We start from the raw sequence: 20,466 nt of genomic DNA on the forward strand, positions 1-20,466 counted from the left end.
TTGCTTTCACAGTCCTTCGGTCGTTGCTTAAAAAGAACGGATGCAATTGTGTTGCAAGGCATTCGAATCGTTTACAAGGTCAAAGGAAGAGAAACCTGCGTGTCCACCTATGCCCACCTACCTCTCGCCGCTGCCATCCGCCCGCTGCTGCACACGCACACACAGAACCATTTTCCCATTTCTCTTCTCACCTGCTTTTTTATCTGGTGCATTTTTAGCACCTGTTGGGACAAGTCTGGCTGGTTCAGTCTGAACATCAAAATCACTGCAACAATTATTATGAGAATCACACCTATACAAAGTATGCAGGATTCTGTACAGAAATGAGAAAGATAATTTCACCTCGGTCTAGAGAGTAGGCTGCCGTTTTACTAACCCACGCCCACCTTACTCTTGGCTAAGCAGAAAAGATCCCTCCGCCTAGATATCCCTGGGCGGGTACACTCTGCAGTCACAGTGCCCCCTGCTGGAAGGCTGTCCGAGACAAGGACGAAAAAGACGCCCCCGCAGAGAGTTTGGGCCAATTCACAACCAGATAGACAGTTTTACAGCCTACTTAAGCCAAAACCTCTGCAAAAAAGCTGGTACAAAATATTTAAAATCCTTTGCCTTGTTCATTCAAGTTCAGACTTCTTCTGCACCTACATCTGCCGGCTAAATTCCCAAGACTTGAACTATAACGGCCTGATAGCATAGCTGGGGGCCAACCACGGCTCTACAAGATGTGCTCCCCACATCTAAACCGGTTGTTGGATTTCCTCTAAAGCGTCATCCTAATTCTGGTAACACCTTGCTATCCTACTTTTACACAGGTTCTGGTCGCCTTGTATCATTTGGAACCCTCTCTCTTTAGGAATGCGTGAAAATGAAGGACTAAATAATTTTTTAGGACCCCTTCTTGGGCAGTTCGAGATTAATTCATTTCTTGGTCAATGATTGGTACACTGATGGGTCTCAATCCCAGAATCGCAGTCTGGATCATATACGTATGTGCATCCCATTGTCTCTGACTCATTCATCATTGGCCATCAGGAAGGAGGGGACCCCTAAGAGCGTCTTGTGTGGCTGCAGATATGGACAGCATGTCCCCAGCCCCCAAGGCTCTAAGCAGTCCTCAGTCTGGAACTCCCCCGAGGCACTAACACCCTTTTTAGACAGCACCAAGGGGTCTAAATCAGAAGTCAGAAGTCAGACAAGGGCTGTGGGCTGTTTGAGGCTGCCTTTGGAAGGAGGAATCACTCCAGACTACTCAAAACCCAGGCCCAGGAAGCCATGACAGCCAGTGAGATAACAAGGGTCAGGAGTGGGGTGGGGAGCAAGACCAGAGCCCCCACTGTCCCTCTAAGCCTTCAGAGGCTGCTTGTCCGGGATGTGGGAGCTAACAGGGGAGCCCGGAGAAGTCAGTCAGTCACTCCTCAATATGCCAGGCTGAGCCTGGACTTGACATTCAGGTTCCTGCCATGAAACGGTGGAGAAGAGCTGGCCTGGAAGTAACAGCCGTGTATCAATCTGGCTGTGACGGACTAACACTCTACGGATCACTGATGAAGTGCGTGGGAGGCAAGGGATGGGGAGGGGAAAGAGAAGGGGGAGCTGGCAGTCATGGGGGGCAGGGAGGGGAAGGGAGGGCGGCGGCGGGGCGGGGGGAAGGGAGTGGGAGTTCGTGCCCAGGGTCAAAGCAGATGATGGGGAAAACAGATGAAAGGCCAGAGTTATGCACGTAAGATAGGGAAGGTTCTAGAGGTAAGTAACTGTTACATGAGGTATCTGAAATATGGTTCCTCTGTGACTGGCAGGCCTCATCTGTGCTCTGAGAACAGCTTGGGTGAGGGTGAGGAGAGCAGACAAAAAGGAATGAAGGAGGAAGTCTTACGGGAACCTTAAAAAGGCTGGCTGACTCGCCTCTAGAGCGGCTCAGGGCAAGCTGTTGGCATTCGCTGGACAATTTCCAGGGCCAGCCTCTGTGTTAAATGGGCACCAGACGCCAAGTGTATCTTGGATGCCACCCTCCTTTCTTGGTGCTTTTCCCGTTTGCCACTCTCCCAAACCTGAAGTCTTCAAGGATTCATCATCTGCCGTCTCCCCCTGCTGTCTCCCTCCTGGGCCCCGGGGACACACCCTCCACTGAAGAATCTGTTATTCAGCACCGCCCCCCCCCTTTTTTGTGCACACACAGGGTCTTTCGCCCCTCCTCAGCTTCCAAAGACCTTGGCCACCAGGACGTCACTCCCATCTGCCTCCGCCTCTCGCACCAGAGCGTTTTTGAAGGAAATCCCCGGATGGAGTGGACCCAGCCCAGCAGGCACGGCTGTTCATCGGCTACATCTAGTCCTGGCCTCTGCGGTCTTGGACCCTTGGCTCGGTCCTCAGCCCTGACCTGGCTCCTCTCTCTCATCAGGGTGCCTGTGACATCCAGGTTTCTCCCTTCCCTGTTTATAATCACATGTTGCTTTCATTCATCCAAACCGAGGCTGTGTGATGAGAATCTGCCTACCTGTTTTCCTGGTGACTTAGTATATATTGTTTCTTGGGGCGCCTGGGTGGCTCAGTCGGTTCAGCGTCTGACTTCAGCTCAGGTCATGATCTCGCGGTTCGCGGGTTCGAGCCCCGCGTCGGGCTCTGTGCTGACAGCTCGGAGCCTGGAGCCTGCTTCTGGTTCTGTGTCTCCCTCTCTCTCTGCCCCTCTCCAGCTTGCACTCTGTCTCTCTCTCTCTCTCTCTCTCTCTCTCTCTCTCTCTCTCTCAAAAGATAAACATTAAAAAAAAAAAGACACTTTTTTTAAAGCCTACCTTGTGAAAGAGGTATACAATTAAAGTTAAAATCCCTTCCATCCCAGACCCACATTTCCACTTTCTAGAGGTAACCCCCACCAACAATCTGTATCCTCTCCCTGAAGTTATCCGAGCACTCACACAAATGTTAGCTATGCTGTGCACACTGCTCTGTGTCTGGCTCTTTCTCTCAATAATGTATTTTTAACATCCTTCCGCATCAGCATATAAGATCGACCTCCTCCTTTTTATTTTTTTATTGTTAAAAAAAATTTTTTTTATATTTTTATTTAGTCTTGAGAGACAGAGAGAGGCAGAGTATGAGCGGGGGAAGGGCAGAGAGAGAGGGAGACACAGAATTGGAAGCAGGCTCCAGGCTCTGAGCCGTCAGCACAGAGCCCGACGTGGGGCTCGAACTCACGGACCGCGAGATCATGACCTGAGACCAAGTCGGACGCTTAACCGACTGAGCCACCCGGACACCCCGGCCTCACTCTTTTTAATGGCTTTCTGAAAAGAAATCTACATTAAAATTCTCAGTAAAAGATTTTAAAACTGGAGAGAGAGGGTGCTGATGGTTGTACAATCACGTGAACGTACCAAGGGCCACTGACCGCTACGCTTAAAGATGGTTACGTTGGTCAATTTTATGTTTTGCGTATTTTACCAAAACTTAAAACAAAAAAAATTTTTTTAAGCTTTCCAGGTGACGGAGCCTCCTCCTCTATATCTCTTCCCCTGATCAGGTCAGGGGACGCCTACTCTCATAAGCCTTTTGCCGCCACCCAGAGCCCTGTCTCGCTGGAGAACCTGCAAGCCGAAGGACGATGTGTATTTCTTTATGGAAAAAGATGATCTCGTTTCTAGGGCGCGGCTGTTACCATGAGTGTTAGCCAGTATGAAAGGGTCCTCTCCGGAGCCTGTCAGAAGTCAGCAGAGAGCTGGTAGGCCCAGCACTTCTGAGGACAGAATCCTTTTCAGCTCTGGAATGCCTTTCATCCTCAGCGTTGAAAGCTTTGCGGAAATTAGGCCAGGGCTTGTGAAACAATTCAAGCCCGGGTCACAAACAACCCCCAAAGTTTGTGCTAAAGCCTCCTCGTACTTTCTGTAACCGGCCTTTTGGCGTCCTTGACCCCGGCTAAAGGTATTAGAAAGAGCCTTTTCACAAGTGATATGTTCAGATAAGTTAAATCCCCTGAAATTCAACACCACGTGGTGTATCTGTAGGGTTGAAACTACTTCCATCGATCCATACCCTGGGGCAGTTCAGATTTTAGGGAACAAAAGCGGGTCCGGAGTACGGCACGGTGAAACCTTCAACCCCAGCCGGATAGATTCCCCCAGAGCCTCAGTCCTTCTGTGTCACTCAGAGAAATCAAGGAGCAGCATGGCTTTGGCCACAGACTGACGCAGGGCGCCAACTCAGACCCTGGCCAAAGGGGCCGTAGTGACCTGGCAAAGTTCCCGGGGGTCCCTGTTAAGGAATCACTTAAAATCTCAAGTCTCAAAGTCTCAAGGCCTCCCACATTCGAGCAGCTTGGCTCTGTGGGTTTGCCCCAATCCCACCGGTAGGGTCTGGCGGGGGGGGGGGGGGAGGTTATACAGTTGGGGATTAGAATTCCCCCAAGCTTTGTGTTTCGGCACTCTCTAGAGCGTGACATTATGCTGTGCCACTGCGCACATCAACATCTCAGCGTTTTGTGGAAGGGATCTTGGGTTGGGTGAGGCACGGCTCTGGGTTTACAAGTGCATCGGAGATTAATAGCCGCCTCTCGAGAATGGCTCATCACGTAACACTCTCCCCCTGGGTCACCAACACCGTCCGCGCCTCTGTGACTTCTATTCCACTGCCCCCTCTGTCGGATTTTTACCAGCTCACGCACGATTCCTTCCGTTGTGGACTTGCCCGGCTCAGGCATGGTTCAGCGCGGAGACTGGGGATCCAGGGAGCAGCAGAGACTGCTGGTTAAATTCAGAGAACCAGGAGGCTGCCGCGCCCATTGTGTTTGTGTTTCACTGCTGCCTTTCCTCTGAGAGCAGATTGTTCTCAGACCTCATTCTGTGACCGAAGTCCTGGCAATTACCCTATAAGGTGCAGTAGAGGAGTCCAGACAAGCCCCACGGGGGAAAGACAGGCCCCGGATCTCCCTGTATCCTGCTTTTCTTGCTCTGGGTTACTGGCTTGCCACAACGCCTGATAATAGACCATTTATAGCCTTTTTAGAGCCGTTTGCGAGGATTAACTAGTTCTAGCATGAGTTTCAAGAGACTTTACTTGAAGCTAAGAAAAGCAATATGATCGGAGCGCCTGGGTGTCTCAGGAGGTTAAGCGTCTGACCCTTGGTTTTGGCTCAGGTCACAGTCTCATGGTTCGTGAGTTCACGCCCCGCAATGAACTCTGTGCTAGCAGTACAGAGCCTCCTTGGATTCTCTCTCTCTCTCTCTCTCTCTCTCTCTCTCTCAAAATAAATAAAGAAACATAAAAGAAATAAGATCAACCTTTCAATTCTGACCTTTATATTCTGGATTGCCAGTTGGCAACTTTTTCGTGCTCCAGGACACCTGAGAAATAGTACATAGGATAATGGGAGTTACGTGCTCTGTGATCATTTTTTCCTGGGATTCCTAATCAGAACTACCCTCTTGCCCAACTGTGCACCCCAAGTCCTCTCTAAGGGGGCACAACAGACTCTTAGGCTCAGGACGAGCAATCGTAGTTTGAAGAGTTGCCTCTGGGTCAGAGTTTGTCCAAACGGTGTCCTGAGTTCATGGCATCGGCCTCAGCGGGGGAGCTTGTTAGACATACAAATGGCCAGTCCCACCCCAGACCTGCCAAATCAGAAATCACAAAGGGGAGGGGGGAGGGGGCTCAATCACAGCTCTTCTGATGGTTCTAATGGACAGCCAGGGTTCCAGAAACACTCCTGTTACTCCCTTTGCAGATTTCAGCAGCCTTGTGAGTAACCACCTGTTGGCTCCCCACTGCCTCTTCCCAGCATGGAAGGGATTGATTCCTTGGAACGCATCGTGATTTCACTCATCAGCCAGAGAGACAACAGGATGTAAGACAGGACTTTGCCAAAGGGGGTGGCTTCGATTCTAACTCCCCACCCCTTACTGGCTGCAGGACTTTGGGAAAATTAATTCCTCTCTTCTACGGTTCAGCTGCCTTACTCCAAAACAGAAATTGCATTAATAATTCCTTCCTTGGGGCGCCTGGGTGGCTCAGTTGGTTAAGCATCCGTCTTCAGCTCAGGTCATGATCTCACGGTTTGTGAGTTCAAGCCCTGCCTTGGGGTCTGTGCTGACAGCTCGGAGCCTGGAGCCTGCTTCGGATTCCGGGTCTCCCTCTCTCTCTGCCCCTCCCTCATAGTTCTCTGTCTCTCAAAACTAAATGTAAAAAAAAATTTTTTTTAAATACTTCTTTCCTTTCTTCAAGTCACAGAGCCAGCTGATAGTCTCCTAAAGTCTTTTCTAGCAGAAAAATAAATCTCAGATTCTAAGAGCTTTCAACAGGTCAGAACTGGTCTTCGGCTTAGAATTGCTAATATTGATTTAACTCTCTCTAGGATGGGCAAGAACATTGTGAGCCTGTCAACCTTGTGTTTTTCCAGTATGGACAAATATGGGTCGAGCCTAAAAGAAGTTGATGCTCAGGCGAACAGATGCCAAAAAAGGAAGCTGCTAGAGTGGTTTGTATTCTTACTCTGCCCTAAGTGGTTCCACTGGGTATTCAGCAGTCTATCTGGAGAGCAGACGGCTTTCACGTTCAACCAGCTTCCCCCATATTCACGGGCATCTGAGTCCTTTTGCTTCTAGCCAGCTACCAGCTACCTGCCTTTCTTCCTAACTCCTCCTTTTTACTTTTCTTTCTTTCTTTTTTTTTTTTTCTGGCTCTGCAAAAAGTATACTCATCAGCTGTGATTAATCTTCATGGAGCTTGTCTGCGTGAAAAACAAGTAGAATGGGTCTGGATGGAGAAAGGGAACATGTTGGTCAGGTGTTTCCTTAGCCAGGTGCCTAATATATACACACCTATATATTTTGGGGGATGGTCACGTTGGTCTTCCCAGAAAACCAAATGGCTTGATATTCCACCCTCCCCATACTCTGCCTCCTAACACTTAAGTCATAAGCTTAGAAGGCAGGGGGAAGATGGGAAATTATTTCAAGGTGATAGTGTATCAACCATACTATGTCAATAATCAAGCCAACCCGTAATGTCTAGGAATTCCTTCAGAAAGAAAAAAAGGGGTGCCTGGGTGGCTCCGTCGGTTAAGCATCCGACTTCAGCTCAGGTCATGATCTCACAGTCCGTGAGTTCAAGCCCCGCGTCGGGCTCTGTGCTGACAGCTCGGAGCCTGGAGCCTGCTTCTGATTCTGGGTCTCCCTCTCTCTCTGCCCTTCCCTGCTCATGCTCTGTCTCTCTCTGTCTCAAAGATAAATAAAAACATTAAAAAAATTTTTTTAGAAGGAAAAAAACTAAAAATGGAAGGACCCTACGAGCTTCCCAGCTGTGGCCCCGGTCACCATGGGGACAGCAGAGATCTGGATGTCATGTTGCACGCACCGGTGTCCCACCTTCAACGCAGATGCCCCCTGCCCAACCCATTTCTGTCGTAGAGAACGTGCCTTTCCCAGAGGAGAGGTAGAGGCAAAAGGCCTTCCACAGCCAGTGAGCTACCCCACAGGCCTTCCTTTCTCAGCTTGAATTCGGGAGACTCAAGTGCAGCTGGCTACAAATGAGGGCCATGCTTTTCGTTTGGTGTTCTGATCTGGACAGGTGCCTTCAATTCTCTTTCCCGTATTCTCCCCTTGCTGTTGGCTGAGGTTAGTATTCTGGGCGTCAGGTCTTCAGTTTCATCATGGCGCCTAGAAATTCTCAGGGACACAGGTAAGCGTTCAAGATGTGCGGATTCCACACATTCTTGCACTCCCTCCTGCCTTTATGACTAATGGGGTTTTTGTGTGCTGTTCGGTTTTTTGCTTGGGTCTGTGATTCATTTTTTTTGTATTTGTGGGGACGTTTTAACTTTTTTTTTTTTTTAATTTTTTTTTCAACGTTTATTTATTTTTGGGACAGAGAGAGACAGAGCATGAATGGGGGAGGGGCAGAGAGAGAGGGAGACACAGAATCGGAAACAGGCTCCAGGCTCCGAGCCATCAGCCCAGAGCCCGACTCGGGGCTCGAACTCGCGGACCGCGAGATTGTGACCTGGCTGGAGTCGGACGCTTAACCGACTGTGCCACCCAGGCGCCCCAATTAACTTCTTTTTTTAAAAATATAATTTATTGTCAAATTGGCTTACATACAACACCCAGTGCTCATCCCAACAAGTGCCCTCCTCCCTGCCCATCACCCACTTTCCCCCATCAACCCTCAGTTTGTTGTATTTAAGGGTCTCTTATGGTTTGCCTCCCTCCCTCTCTGTTTATAGCTATTTTTTCCCCTTCCCTTCCCCCATGGTCCTCTGTTAAATTTCTCAAGTTCCACATATGACTGAAACATGATATCTGTCTTTCTTTGACTGATAACTTACCCTCCAGTTCCATCCATGTTGTTGCAAATGGCAGGATGTCATTCTTTCTCATTGCCAAGTAGTATCCCATTGTATATATAAGCCACATCTTCTTTTTTATTTTTGAAAAAAAATTTTTAATGTTTATTTCTTTTTGAGAGAGACAGAGACAGAGCATGAGTGGGGGAGGGGAAGAGAGAGAGAGAGGGAGACACAGAATCTGAAACAGGCTCCAGGCTCTGAGCTGTCAGCAGCCCCGATGCGGGGCTCAAACTCACGGACTGTGAGATCATGAGCTGAGCTGAAATTGGACGCCCAACCGAGTCACCCAAGTGCCCCAAGCCACATCTTCTTTATCCATTCATCCCTCGATGGACATTTAGGCTCTTTCCATAATGTGGCTATGGTTGAAAGCGCTGCTATAAACATTGGGGTACAAGTGCCCCTATGCATCAGCACTCCTGTATCCCTTGGGTAAATTCCTAGCAGTGCTATTGCTGGGTCATAGGGTAGATCTATTTGTAATTTTTTGAGGAACCTCCACACTGTTTTCCAGAGCAGCCGCACCAGTTTGCATTCCCACCAGCAGCGCAAGAGGGTTCCCGTTTCTCCGCATCCTCGCCAGCACCTATAGCCTCCTGATTTGTTCGCTTTAGCCACTCTGACTGGCATGAGGTGATATCTCAGTGTGCTTTTGATTTGTATTTCTCTGATGAGGAGTGACGAGCATTTTTTCATGTGCCTGTTGGCCATCTGGATGTCTTCTTTGGAGAAGTGTCTATTCATGTCTTCTGCCCGTTTCTTCACTGGATTATGTGTTTTTCAGGTGTGGAGTTCGATAAGTTCGTTACAGATTTTGGTTCTTCTTTTTTTTTTTTTTTTTTTTTTTTTTAAGTAGGCATCACACTCAGCGGGGAGCTTAACATGGGGCTTGAACTCCCCATGCTGAGATCAAGGCCTGAACTGAGATCAAGATTGGGATGCTTAATGGATTGAGCCACCCAGGTGCCCCAGTTGTAACTTCTATTGTTAAATCCTGATTAGACAGAGTGGCCTCTAAGGCAACTTCTCCAACCTTTTGGTTTTATAATATGTGCATCCTAAGACATATTTTCAAGGCCACCTAGGCAAGAAGCTCCTTGTACAATCCTCCGATGAGTAGAACCTGCCTTGCGGTGAAATAAACTGGCCCAGCTAGTCCGATTTGAGGGTCTGGAACGGCTGGACTCCCGGAATTCTCTCTTCCCGTCCTGCTGTTTATAGCTGAAACTTCGTCCTACTGGCTAGAGGTTTACCCACACTAAAGTACAAATAGTCCCGATGAAGGCTGCTTGTTGATTTTGCCCGAAAGATACTTGACTGATCAGATCGTTTTTCGGTATGGCACCCATTTGAAAAGGAGCAGGTTGGGGGAAGGCAGAGAGGTGGGCCAAGTCTCTCTGTCTCCCCCACCTTTTTCACAAGGTTCTAGGGGTGCCTACCTTGCCCCGATTGGCCTACGTGGGGTTGATGGAAGCCAGACAATCTGCACAGATAAGGGCTGGTGGGCCTTGGCGTCTGCTCATCGGTGGATGAGGGACCCCAAGACAGGGGCCAAAGTAAGAGTGAGTGGGTGGTGTGGCACTCGGGACTGCTCAGGGGGAGCAGGACTTTATAGAGAAGTGGGTTCCATCGCCGGTGGTGCAGAGAGGGGGTGTGGCTCCGGCTGTGCATAGGCGGGGCCGGTAACTCTATAGTGATTGGCTAGAAGAGACAAATCTACAAGGGAGCGGAGGTAGGAGGGCAAGAACTTCGTCCATGGAGAGTTGGCAGGAGCTGGAACCCTATTCAGCCACAGAAGTGTGCCAAGGGTGACGGTGCCTTCCTTTAATCCTACAACCACCCTCACTGTGGGTTACCCTCTTCCACATCCAGCGCTCAGACAGGCTGAGTAACTTGCCACGGGTAACACAGATACCAAATGATAGATGTCATAGCCTAACCGACATCTGTACGGAGAGCAGATTACATTGCGAAAGGCCAGCGATGTCTGACCACTGCCACCTTTACCCTAGCACTTCCCTCCTCTGATAGTCCTAATAATCTCCCACTGATCAGGGGCTGAGGAGAAGGGCCAGGCCAAGAGCTCCAGGCGGCCTTTGAGAGACCACTTCCAAGGAGAAAGTGTTCCTGGTGATCCAAAGCAAAGAGGACTCTTTACAATCCACAGTTTGCAAACTGCAGCTCTGTGTTGATAGAAATATTCAGACCCCTTTGACTTCCCATTGGACTTGCTTGATAAACCAGGAGGACACTCATTTTTTTTATTCAAAAAATTTTAAGTTATTTTGAGAGAGAGAGAGAGAGAGAGAGAGAGAGAGAGAGAGAGAGAAGGAGGGAGGGGCAGAGAGAGGATCCCAAGCAGGCTCTGTGCCATTAGCACAGAGCCCGATGCGGGGGGGCTTGAACTCAAGAACAGGGAGATCATGACCTGAGCCGAAGTCAGACACTCAACTGACTGAGCCACCCGGGCGCCCCCCAATAGAATATTAATTTGAGCTGAGGTCTGCAGTGCAATTTATTTTATAAAATAAATTAATGTTAAGGTGTACTAGCATGTTGATTTCTGGAAATGTCCTAAAATTCTAAGCTGGCTTTCCTTTAGGACTACTTATCACCCACCTATTTAAAGTTAGACTGTCAGGGGCACCTGGGTTGCTCAGTTGGTTAAGCGTCCAACTTCCGCTCAGGTCATGATCCATGGTTGGTGAGTTTGAGCCCCACATTGGGCCCTGTGCTGACAGCTCAGAGCCCGGAGCCTGCTTCGGATTCTCTGTCTCCTTCTCTCTCTGCCCCTCCCCCGCTTGCACTCTGTCTCTCTCTCTCTCTCTCTCTCTCTCTCTCTCTCTCTCTCTCTCAAAAATAAATAAACATTAAAAAAATGTAAAGGGGTGCCTGGGTGGCTCAGTCGGTTAAGCATCTGACTTCAGCTCAGGTCGTGATCTCACAGTTCATGAGTTTGAGCCCCGCATCGGGCTCTGTGCTGATGGCTCAGAGTCTGGAGCCTGCTTCGGATTCTGTGTCTCCCCCTCTCTCTGACCCTCCCCTGCTCACACTCTGTCTCTCTGTGTCTCAAAAATAAATAAACATTTTTTTTTAATTTTAAAATTAGACTTTCATTCGTTACATTGTGTTGAAATTCTGCTCCGACCCCATGCAGAAAAGTTCTCACTTTCTCCCTTCCCCGTACCTGCATCACACATACATACGGCCTTAAATCCTACAGACAGAAGTGAGTCACCGAACACCTGTGTCACATGATGCCTGGACTTCGCACGTGTGTCGCCCAGTGCCAGTGGTCCAGGCTGGTGCCCAGTATGATCCCTGGCAAAGAATAAGGGCTTAATACACGTTTGTGGGAAGAGGGAGAAAGGGTGAACTTACACTGGGTAAGTCACCTCTGGGCTCAGCAAATGGTTTTAGGGTCCTCTTGGGAACCACACGTCAGGAGAATCCAATCTGAGGAAGTGTGAGGACATAGGGGAGGAGTGCTGAGAGAGTCCTTTGGGAGACTGGAATTGAGTCGCCTCTGATTTGAAATTTAGGATAATCGGGTCAAGCGTAAGACTGAGAGATTAGCCTTCGTTTCAGGCATTTTGGAGGAGGAGTGATGGCAAAATGACTTGGATAAGGGTGGAAAATGAAGAGAATAAAGGCTTCACAGAGATGGAAAGAGGACTAGATTCAGAATAACTTAACAGCACTCCAAGGCTAAAAGCGCTCAGAATCGGGGGTGGGAGTGGATCTTGCTGAGACTTCCTCTTAGCCCACAAAGAGCTCTCTGATCTCCTCTCTGTCGCTGACCTTCTTCCAGATGTACAGTTGGCACCTTTGTGTTCACATCTCTGTTCAAATTGGTTTTATGGCCTTCAAAGCAGTGGTCTTGGGGGGGACATTTTTCTGGAAGTCTGTGTTCGTTGGAATATAAGTTTGGCTGCATAAAACAGAGTCTAAAACAGCAGAGGCTTAAGCAAGATAAGGATATTTTTCTCTCTCGTAACAGCGAAAGCAGGAGTAGTGGGTGGTCTCGGCTAAGGTGTCATGCACCTGGCTTCTTGGTCTGGTTGCTCTGTCTTTCCTTTCCAAAGGAAGTTGACTTTGCCTGGGTGGTTCTAGATGGCTCGCCCCTGTCTTTGCATTCCAGGCGGCAGGAAAAAGTAAATGGGAGAACGTGTCCCTTCTCTTTGAGGGTATGACCCCAAATTTTACACATACCGCCCCTGTCACATCCTTTGGTCCAGGACTTAAGTCTCATGGCCACACCTGCCTGCGAGGCTGAGAACTTCGGTCTTGTTTCTGACGGCCCTGTGACACCCCGACAGGAAGTTCCCCCCCTCTGACCCACCAAGAGCTAGCTTCCAAATTCTCAGCAGTGGCCACCCCTGACTTGACTTTTGATTTAGGTCACTCCTCAAAGACCCGACTTCAGCTAAGTAGGCTCCATGTTCAGCACGGATCCCAGTGTGGGGCTTGATCCCATGACCCTGAGATTGCGATTCGAGCCAAAGTGAAGAGTTGGATGCTCAACCAACTGAGCTACCCAGGCGCCCCTGGGTTGTTGTTGTGGTTTTGTTTTCTTCTTTTTTTTTTTTTTTAATTTTTTTTTTTTCAACGTTTATTTATTTTTTGGACAGAGAGAGACAGAGCATGAACGGGGGAGGGTCAGAGAGAGAGGGAGACACAGAATCAGAAACAGGCTCCAGGCTCTGAGCCATCAGCCCAGAGCCCGACGCGGGGCTCGAACTCCCGGACCGCGAGATCGTGACCTGGCTGAAGTCGGACGCTTAACCGACTGCGCCACCCAGGCGCCCCTTGTTTTCTTCTTTAGTAAAATATGAGTCCGATCATGTCACCCCTCTGCAGAAGGCTCCCCTCTTCATTCAGAGAAAAGGCCCAAGGTCTCACAGTCACCAGTAGGCTCCAACCACCTCCCCATTAACCTTTCTGGCTACGGCTGGCACAGCCCCGCCCTCTGCCCCAGGCTGCATGCATCCTCCTCTGTCCCCTCTATATCACCTTGTATATGCGTGAAAGCATCCAATATCCGTGTGATTTTTCTGGATTCATTTGTATCTCCTTCAGTAGATGGTCAAGTCCTTGGGGGCGGGGACGTGCGTTCCCGGTGCTTGGCACACAGCGGTGACTCGGAGTGTTTGCTCAATGGGAGTGAACCCCTGAAGAACTGCCAGGCCCCTCGAGCCCTTCTTTCCCATCCCGCTCTCTGGGTCGGTCTGATAAACTCGTCCACACCAGGATACAAGTGATCAGTTTGGTTGCATGTACTGGTCCTTCCAGGGCTCCTTGCTTTTTGATAGTGGGCAGAATCGGAAGTCAAAGAAGGGCATTTATAATTTTTTCTTAACGTTTATTTATTTTTGAGAGAAAGAGACAGAGCGTGAGGGGGAGAGGGGCAGAGGGAGAGGGAGACACAGAATCGGAAGCAGGCTCCAGGCTCTGAGCTGTCAGCACAGAGCCCCATGCGGGGCTCGAACTCGTGAACCATGAGATCATGGCCTGAGCTGAAGTCGGACCCGCTCCTCCGACTGAGCCACCCAGGCACCCCCAAAGAAGGGCATTTAAATGCAGAGCAGGAGCAGGGGAGGCATGCTGGGGGTGGGGCGGGAATTAGGAAACACATCCTGGCAAATCATATTACACGGATGGATATCTACTCCGTGTTGGTGCACTCTGAAGCGGGTTCTCCTGAATCAAGACAACTAAGCATTTTCCCCTTTATTTCCTCAGAGGAGGAAAACACTTGCCAGTGAGCCATGAACGGTTCACTTTTTTTCTCCTTTACCCTAACAAACTCCACCCCCATTTTAATTTTTTTTTAATGTTTATTTACTTTTGAGAGAGAGTGAATGGGGAGGGGCAGAGAGAGAGGGAGACAGAGGATCTGAAGCGGGCTGGGTGCTGACACCAGAGAGCCTGATGTGGGGCTCGAACTCCTGAACCTCGAGATCATGACCTGAGCTGAAGGCCAGCACTTAACCGACCGAGCCACCCAGGCGCCCCACTGCCCCCATTTTAAAATTTTACTTATGCCTTGACAAGTTGTTTTTTGTTGGATTTTTGTTGTTCCCTGAGAAATGCCACTTCTTTTAGAAAAATTTCCCCCCTACATTCCTAAATAGTAACTTTTTGATGCCAAAGCTGGATGGAGGAGACCAAGGGCTCACCTTTCAACTGAAAATCAGGTATTTTCTAAGGTAAGTGACTAGGAACAGATCAAGACGAAAGCCTCCTTTATTACATGGACCTCAGAATCCTTTGCTGTGTCAAATGTCTGCACTTCAGCGATACCTGAGAACAGGGTTTTAAAAAGTTATTCCATACTCCATCTGTTTTTTCATAATTTTTTAGCACCTCTATGTTGTAATAACCGTGTTAGCTGCTCATTTCCACGTAAAAGGAACCTGTCCCAAGCCCTACAGACCGTTACGTCTGTGTTATGAACTCTACTGCACTGATTTCAAGCAATCTTGCGGCGAAGAACCAGCTTTTTAAAAATAAAAAAGTCGAATCTGCTGTGGATTTCACTTTTCTCAAATATAATAAATGTACACTACTAGGGGAATAAAATAAAGATACAAAATACAAGCCCTCAATTTTCATTATTAGATTCAACAGGCCTAAAATTGCTGTCGAATTGCTACAAGGGGGCCTAAATGCTTGCTCTGAATTTCTGTACTTCCTTGTTGCAGACCCATGGTAGTTCAGGGACCAGCACTGGTCACGAGAGCACGCTTTGAGTGGCTCTGCTCTCGCAAACCAAAGTAACTTGTTTCTTACGGTGTCTTAGTTTAAAAGAAAAGATAAAAATATCCACAAGTTATTCATCTTACCCGAAATGTAAACAAACTAACAAAAACTCTCTGGGCACCAAAATGCAAACACACACACACACACACACACACACACACACACACACACGCTCCAATAACAATACCACTTCCTGGAGACGGAATACAATGTAATGTTGAAGTATGTGGACTCTGGAACCAGATATCAACCATTTATTTACAAGTTGTGTCCACTTGAACTCATTTCCTACAAAATGTGGATGGTAATAATAATAGCAATTTCTTCAGGTTGTGAAGATAATTAAGCGGCTTAATATACACATAGCTCTTGAAATTGAGCTGTTCTGCTTTTTCCTTGAGGGAATAAAGAGGTCCCTGATGTCTTGCTCAGCGTTTCCCTCCGCAAGATGGATGTGTGGTTTTCCTGGCAAGCCCGGGCCAGCCTTCTCTTCCCCAGCATCTGGAAATACCTGGAGGCAGAACTCCAAGTCCCTCGGGTGCCTCAGGAGGAATCTCCCAACCACCTGCCGTTGCTACCCTCTGCTGCTGCTGTTGAGAATTGTACCAGGCAGTTTCTACTGCTGGAAACCGGGGAAAATCTAACCCCACGTGGAGGGGATTCTCGATAGGCACTTTGTTCAGGATTTGATGGAATGCCCAAGAATTCATTTTAAAATGCATGTAACATCCTAGCTTTGCGTTTTTTTTCCCCCCATGGGTGTACCATCTACGGCTGCATCTGGACGTTGTCATCAAATGCTGACCTTTGTCACATCTCGGGCTTAGCTAGTTTGGGATTGAACCCGGCCAGTTCTCAAACCTGCTCCTTGGCTTTTTTGTGCCACTGTCTCCCAGATGTCCCAGATTTGAGTCCCCGGTTGGCTGCGACCTCTCATATTCGCTCAGCTGTTGGAGCCCATCCTGCACTCCCTCTGCAATGGTTTTTAGCACCTCCAGCAAGGCCCTCTTCCCTCCAGGTCTCTCCCCTTTATAGGTCTTTGAGATCTGTTCTAAGATTTCCCTCGGATCTGAGTCACCTCTTCCCCTGACCCTTCTTGGTCCAAGTTCCTTCGGCCTTCTATGTCCGACCTTCCTTCTCTCAAGCCTTATCTGTCATGACACCCACACAGCCTCCACAGGCTGACTCCATTCTCCAAATACACATCGTCAACCTTTGTGGTTCGGTGGCTGCCATATCTCTTGCCAAAAATACCCCTTCTTTTCTTTTTATTTATTTTTTTGTTTTTAATAATTTTTAAATTTATTTTAAAATTTACACCCAAGTTAGTTAGCATATAGTGTCACAATGATTTCAGGAGTAGATAAAAATATCCCCTTTTCTACAAATGCTGTTCCCTCTACAGCATCTTCTCTTCCCATTCTTGGAAACACGGCTTAAACTTCTGTGCCTTTCTTCTTTTTTTTTTAAGTTTATTTATTTATTTTGAGACAGAGACTGTGTGAATGGAGGAGGGGCGGAGGGGGAGGAGAGAGGGAGAGAGGGACAGAGGGAGTGGGGGAGAGAAGTAGGGTGGGGAGAGAGAGAATCTCAAGCAGGCTCCGTGCTGCCAATGCAGAGCCCAATGCAGGACTCGAACCCACAAACCGTGAGATCATGACCTGAGATGAAGTCAAGAGCTGGATGCTGAACCCACAGAGCCACCCAGGCACCCCTCTATGGCATTTCTTACATACTACTCAGGTTTCCAGTATCAAATGTGTTGTTACTTGGGTAAATTTCTTCTTAACATTTTTTTCCCCTGACAAAATGTTTTGTTGACATGTTTGGAACTAATAAAGAAAAGGATAAAAATTAAAAATAATTATTGGTCCTCTGCTTTTAACCAAGATGTAGCCTAACAAGGACAGATGTGTCTCTCACCTGAATCAACCACCCAAAAAACCTGGATAAAATAAACAAAACAGTTGTTTTCAAGACCTTGGCTATCAGGCAACAAATAAAGCATGACCCATGATATTAACCCCAGCTTACTGCCTTGAGAGAGTTTCTAATCCATGGTGCAGTCAGGGGAGACCATTCAGGGCCTGCTGGACCCCTTGGTTTGAGGATTCAGAGCTAAGAGACCAGGGAAAGCAAAGTGACTAGAGTTCACAGGGCGGAGTATTGGAGAGGAAGGAACCACAGACAGCAAACTCCAGAGATCTACAGAGGGTCCCCTTCAAGCTCCCGGTAGTGTGCTGATCGTTGCATATGTGAAAAGGGACAACCTTCGGAGGAAGAATCATCCGAAAGGATTAGAGAGAACTGTATCCACTGGATTGGGGAGAATTAGTGCCTTTTCCCACCATCCAGACTGGGAAGCCACACAATTCATGGAGCATCAGGTAGAGCACTCAGAAGTGGGAAATAATTAGCCCTGGGATAAACGCGTCTCTGGGTCCACCTAGCAAATCCTAAAAGCGAGACCCAAAAGCATCAAACTGTTCCCAAGTAACTGAATTGCGTGCTAGAACAAAGCTCAAGAATATTTACAGGGACACAATTATATTCAGCACCCAAAAAGGTGAAAGTCTGGCATCCAATAAAAAGTTACCAAGCATGAAAAGAGAGAAGAAAATAGCACTCATAATGGGAAGAAAAATCAAGCAACTGAAACTGACTCCGAACTCACAGATTCTCTCTCCTGCTTGAGCCCTGCTTATCCTCCACTGCTTTTGGAAGTTTCTTGACTTATTTTATATATATTTTTTCTAGTTTCACTGAAAACGGAGTTTTCCTTTTTACTTTGCTGATTTTACATGCCATCTTGACACTAAAAGGGCCAAAGAGGGGCGCCTGGGTGGCGCAGTCGGTTAAGCGTCCGACTTCAGCCGGGTCACGATCTCGCGGTCCGTGAGTTCGAGCCCCGCGTCGGGCTCTGGGCTGATGGCTCAGAGCCTGGAGCCTGTTTCCGATTCTGTGTCTCCCTCTCTCTCTGCCCCTCCCCCGTTCATGCTCTGTCTCTCTCTGTCCCAAAAATAAATAAACGTTGAAATAAAATAAAAGGGCCAAAGATTTATGCAAACTATCAGACAGGGCCAAGGCCAAATAATTTTTAGTGGCTAATGGATTCGTTATTTGTTAAATCACTCCTTAAGCGCTAGGTAGCCTATGGGACTAACCATAGGGACAGTACCGAAGTCTGTAATCATATCTACATAACACACGTGGTAGCACTTTTGACAGGTCAACGGAAGTCTCCTCCTACACAGGGCACTCCTGTGTATTGTCATGCATCATGGAAAAGGGTCATGGAAACACCTGTGGGGTCAAATGCTGCAGGTATAAAATAGGTTTATTTTACAAGTCAATAAACCTATGCAGGTTTATTAGAGAAAAACCTTCTCGTAGAAAGTAGTCAACTGCATGCAATCCCTCAAATCTAATTCTCCCAGAGCTTAGGCCAGTCATAGAGGGTCCAACATTCCAATCAAGAGGGGCCCCTCTGCCCTTAACTTTTTTACATATGCATTACAGTGGTGGATCAGAGTGGGGTAGAGAACTTCTATGACCGGTCAGAATAGGGGAACATCCAGAGTCCCACAGCTGCTATCTGCCTATTTGATTGAGCCAACTCACACCCGCTGAGCCACTTCTTGGTCAAATGACCAGGAAAATGAGCCTCCACGAACATCCGAGATTTGTCTTTCTTCCGATGTCTTGGAGATGCGATTCAATACATCAAGTACCTGAATTTATATATCCACCAATCATGATGTAATGGATTGTCATTAGATCAATTTTAATTGCTACTCAAAATGAAGACAGTTGCCTTAGAGCTATAACCTCACTGGGTCTCCATTTCTTTATCACTTGAAAAAAACATCAGGGGTTGAGGTAGATGATATTTGGTAAATACTAGCTTGCTGAAAGTGCACTCAAAATTGGAAAGCTATGATGCCATTCCTGAACATATTCTGCTGTTTTCATACCCTGAAGTCTAGGTGTCTGCACATTTAATGGGACTGGCTGACTCTGAATCCCTTCCATCCAGATTGACTGACTAGCGATACAATTATTCCCGGGATTTAGTGAGGACAGTTAACCACCAGGGGGCAGTCAGGTTACAAGGCAGTGAGAAGTGATGCCACAACCAGGCAGCAAGGTATACGGTCAAAATGAAGCGCACCTGTGACTTTGAAAAATTCACATTTCAATTAAATTTCGTGAAAATTGCATGCCCGCTAAGATTGTGTCATCCAATTCTGGTGTGTGTGTGTGTGTGTGTGTGTGTGTGTGTGTGAGCGTGCGGAGGGGATGGTTTCCCCACACCACCACGCAACTCTGGGACACTAATTGAGTATTCTACATTTTGACTCAATTCTGACACTATCTACCCAGAGATAGCATCAGACTCCACAGATTAAGGGCTCCGTCCTACAAATGGGTGTCCCGCCACCCTTATTTCAGATTCCAGTTGGAAATCCAGGCTGTCTCCTGGGCTTCTGACTGACGAGCTGTAGACTGGAAGTTCCCACCACCTCCTCCTTGGGTTTGATTAATCTGCTAGAGTGGCTCACGGAACTAAGAGAAACACTTCACTTACTAGATTGCTAGTTTATCATAAAAGGATATAACTCAAGAAGAGCCCGATGGAAGACCTGCTTAGGGCAAGGTGTGGGGGAAGGGGCACGGGCTTCCATGCGCTCCCTGCGTGCACCACTATCCCCAAATCTGCAAGCATTCACCCACCAACTGGGAAGCTCTCCAAAGCCCCTCCTCTTGGGGGTTTTGGTGGAGGCTTCATTATACAGGCATGGGTGATTAAATCATTGGCCACTGAGGGCTGAGTCAGCCTCCAGCCTCTCTCCCCTTCCTGGAGGTCATGGGGGCAGGACTGAAAGTCCTGACCCTTTAATCACCTGGTTGGTTTTCCAGGCAACCAGCCCCCATCCTCAGGTGTGGTTCCCAGGTCACCTCATTAACATGACGCAAGGCGTCTTTATCACTTTCTACACTTAGGACATTCCAAGGGTTTTAGGAGCTCTGAGCGTACAACATTAAAGAAGGACAGAACGGCTGCCCACTCACAGTGTGGGGTCTCTTTTCATTGGCGTCTCAGTCGAGCACTTACTACGTGCCAGGCCCCGTCCCACAAACTGGGAATGCATCAGTTAACAAAGCAAAGGTTCCTCACCTTGTGAAACTGGCATTCTGGTGAGAGACTCAGTAACAACTAAAATGAGTATGCGGATTACGTTGTGTGTGAGGTGGTAAGTGATGCGGAAGAAAGGAAAAGTAGAGTGTGGGAGGAAACTGGGATTTGGGCAATGAGTTTGCCATTTTAGGTGGGGTGGTTACAACAGGCCTTTCGGAGGAAGCATTTGACC

Source organism: Felis catus, chromosome B2, assembly GCF_018350175.1.
Source record: "Felis catus isolate Fca126 chromosome B2, F.catus_Fca126_mat1.0, whole genome shotgun sequence".
Taxonomy (NCBI): Eukaryota; Metazoa; Chordata; class Mammalia; order Carnivora; family Felidae; genus Felis; species Felis catus.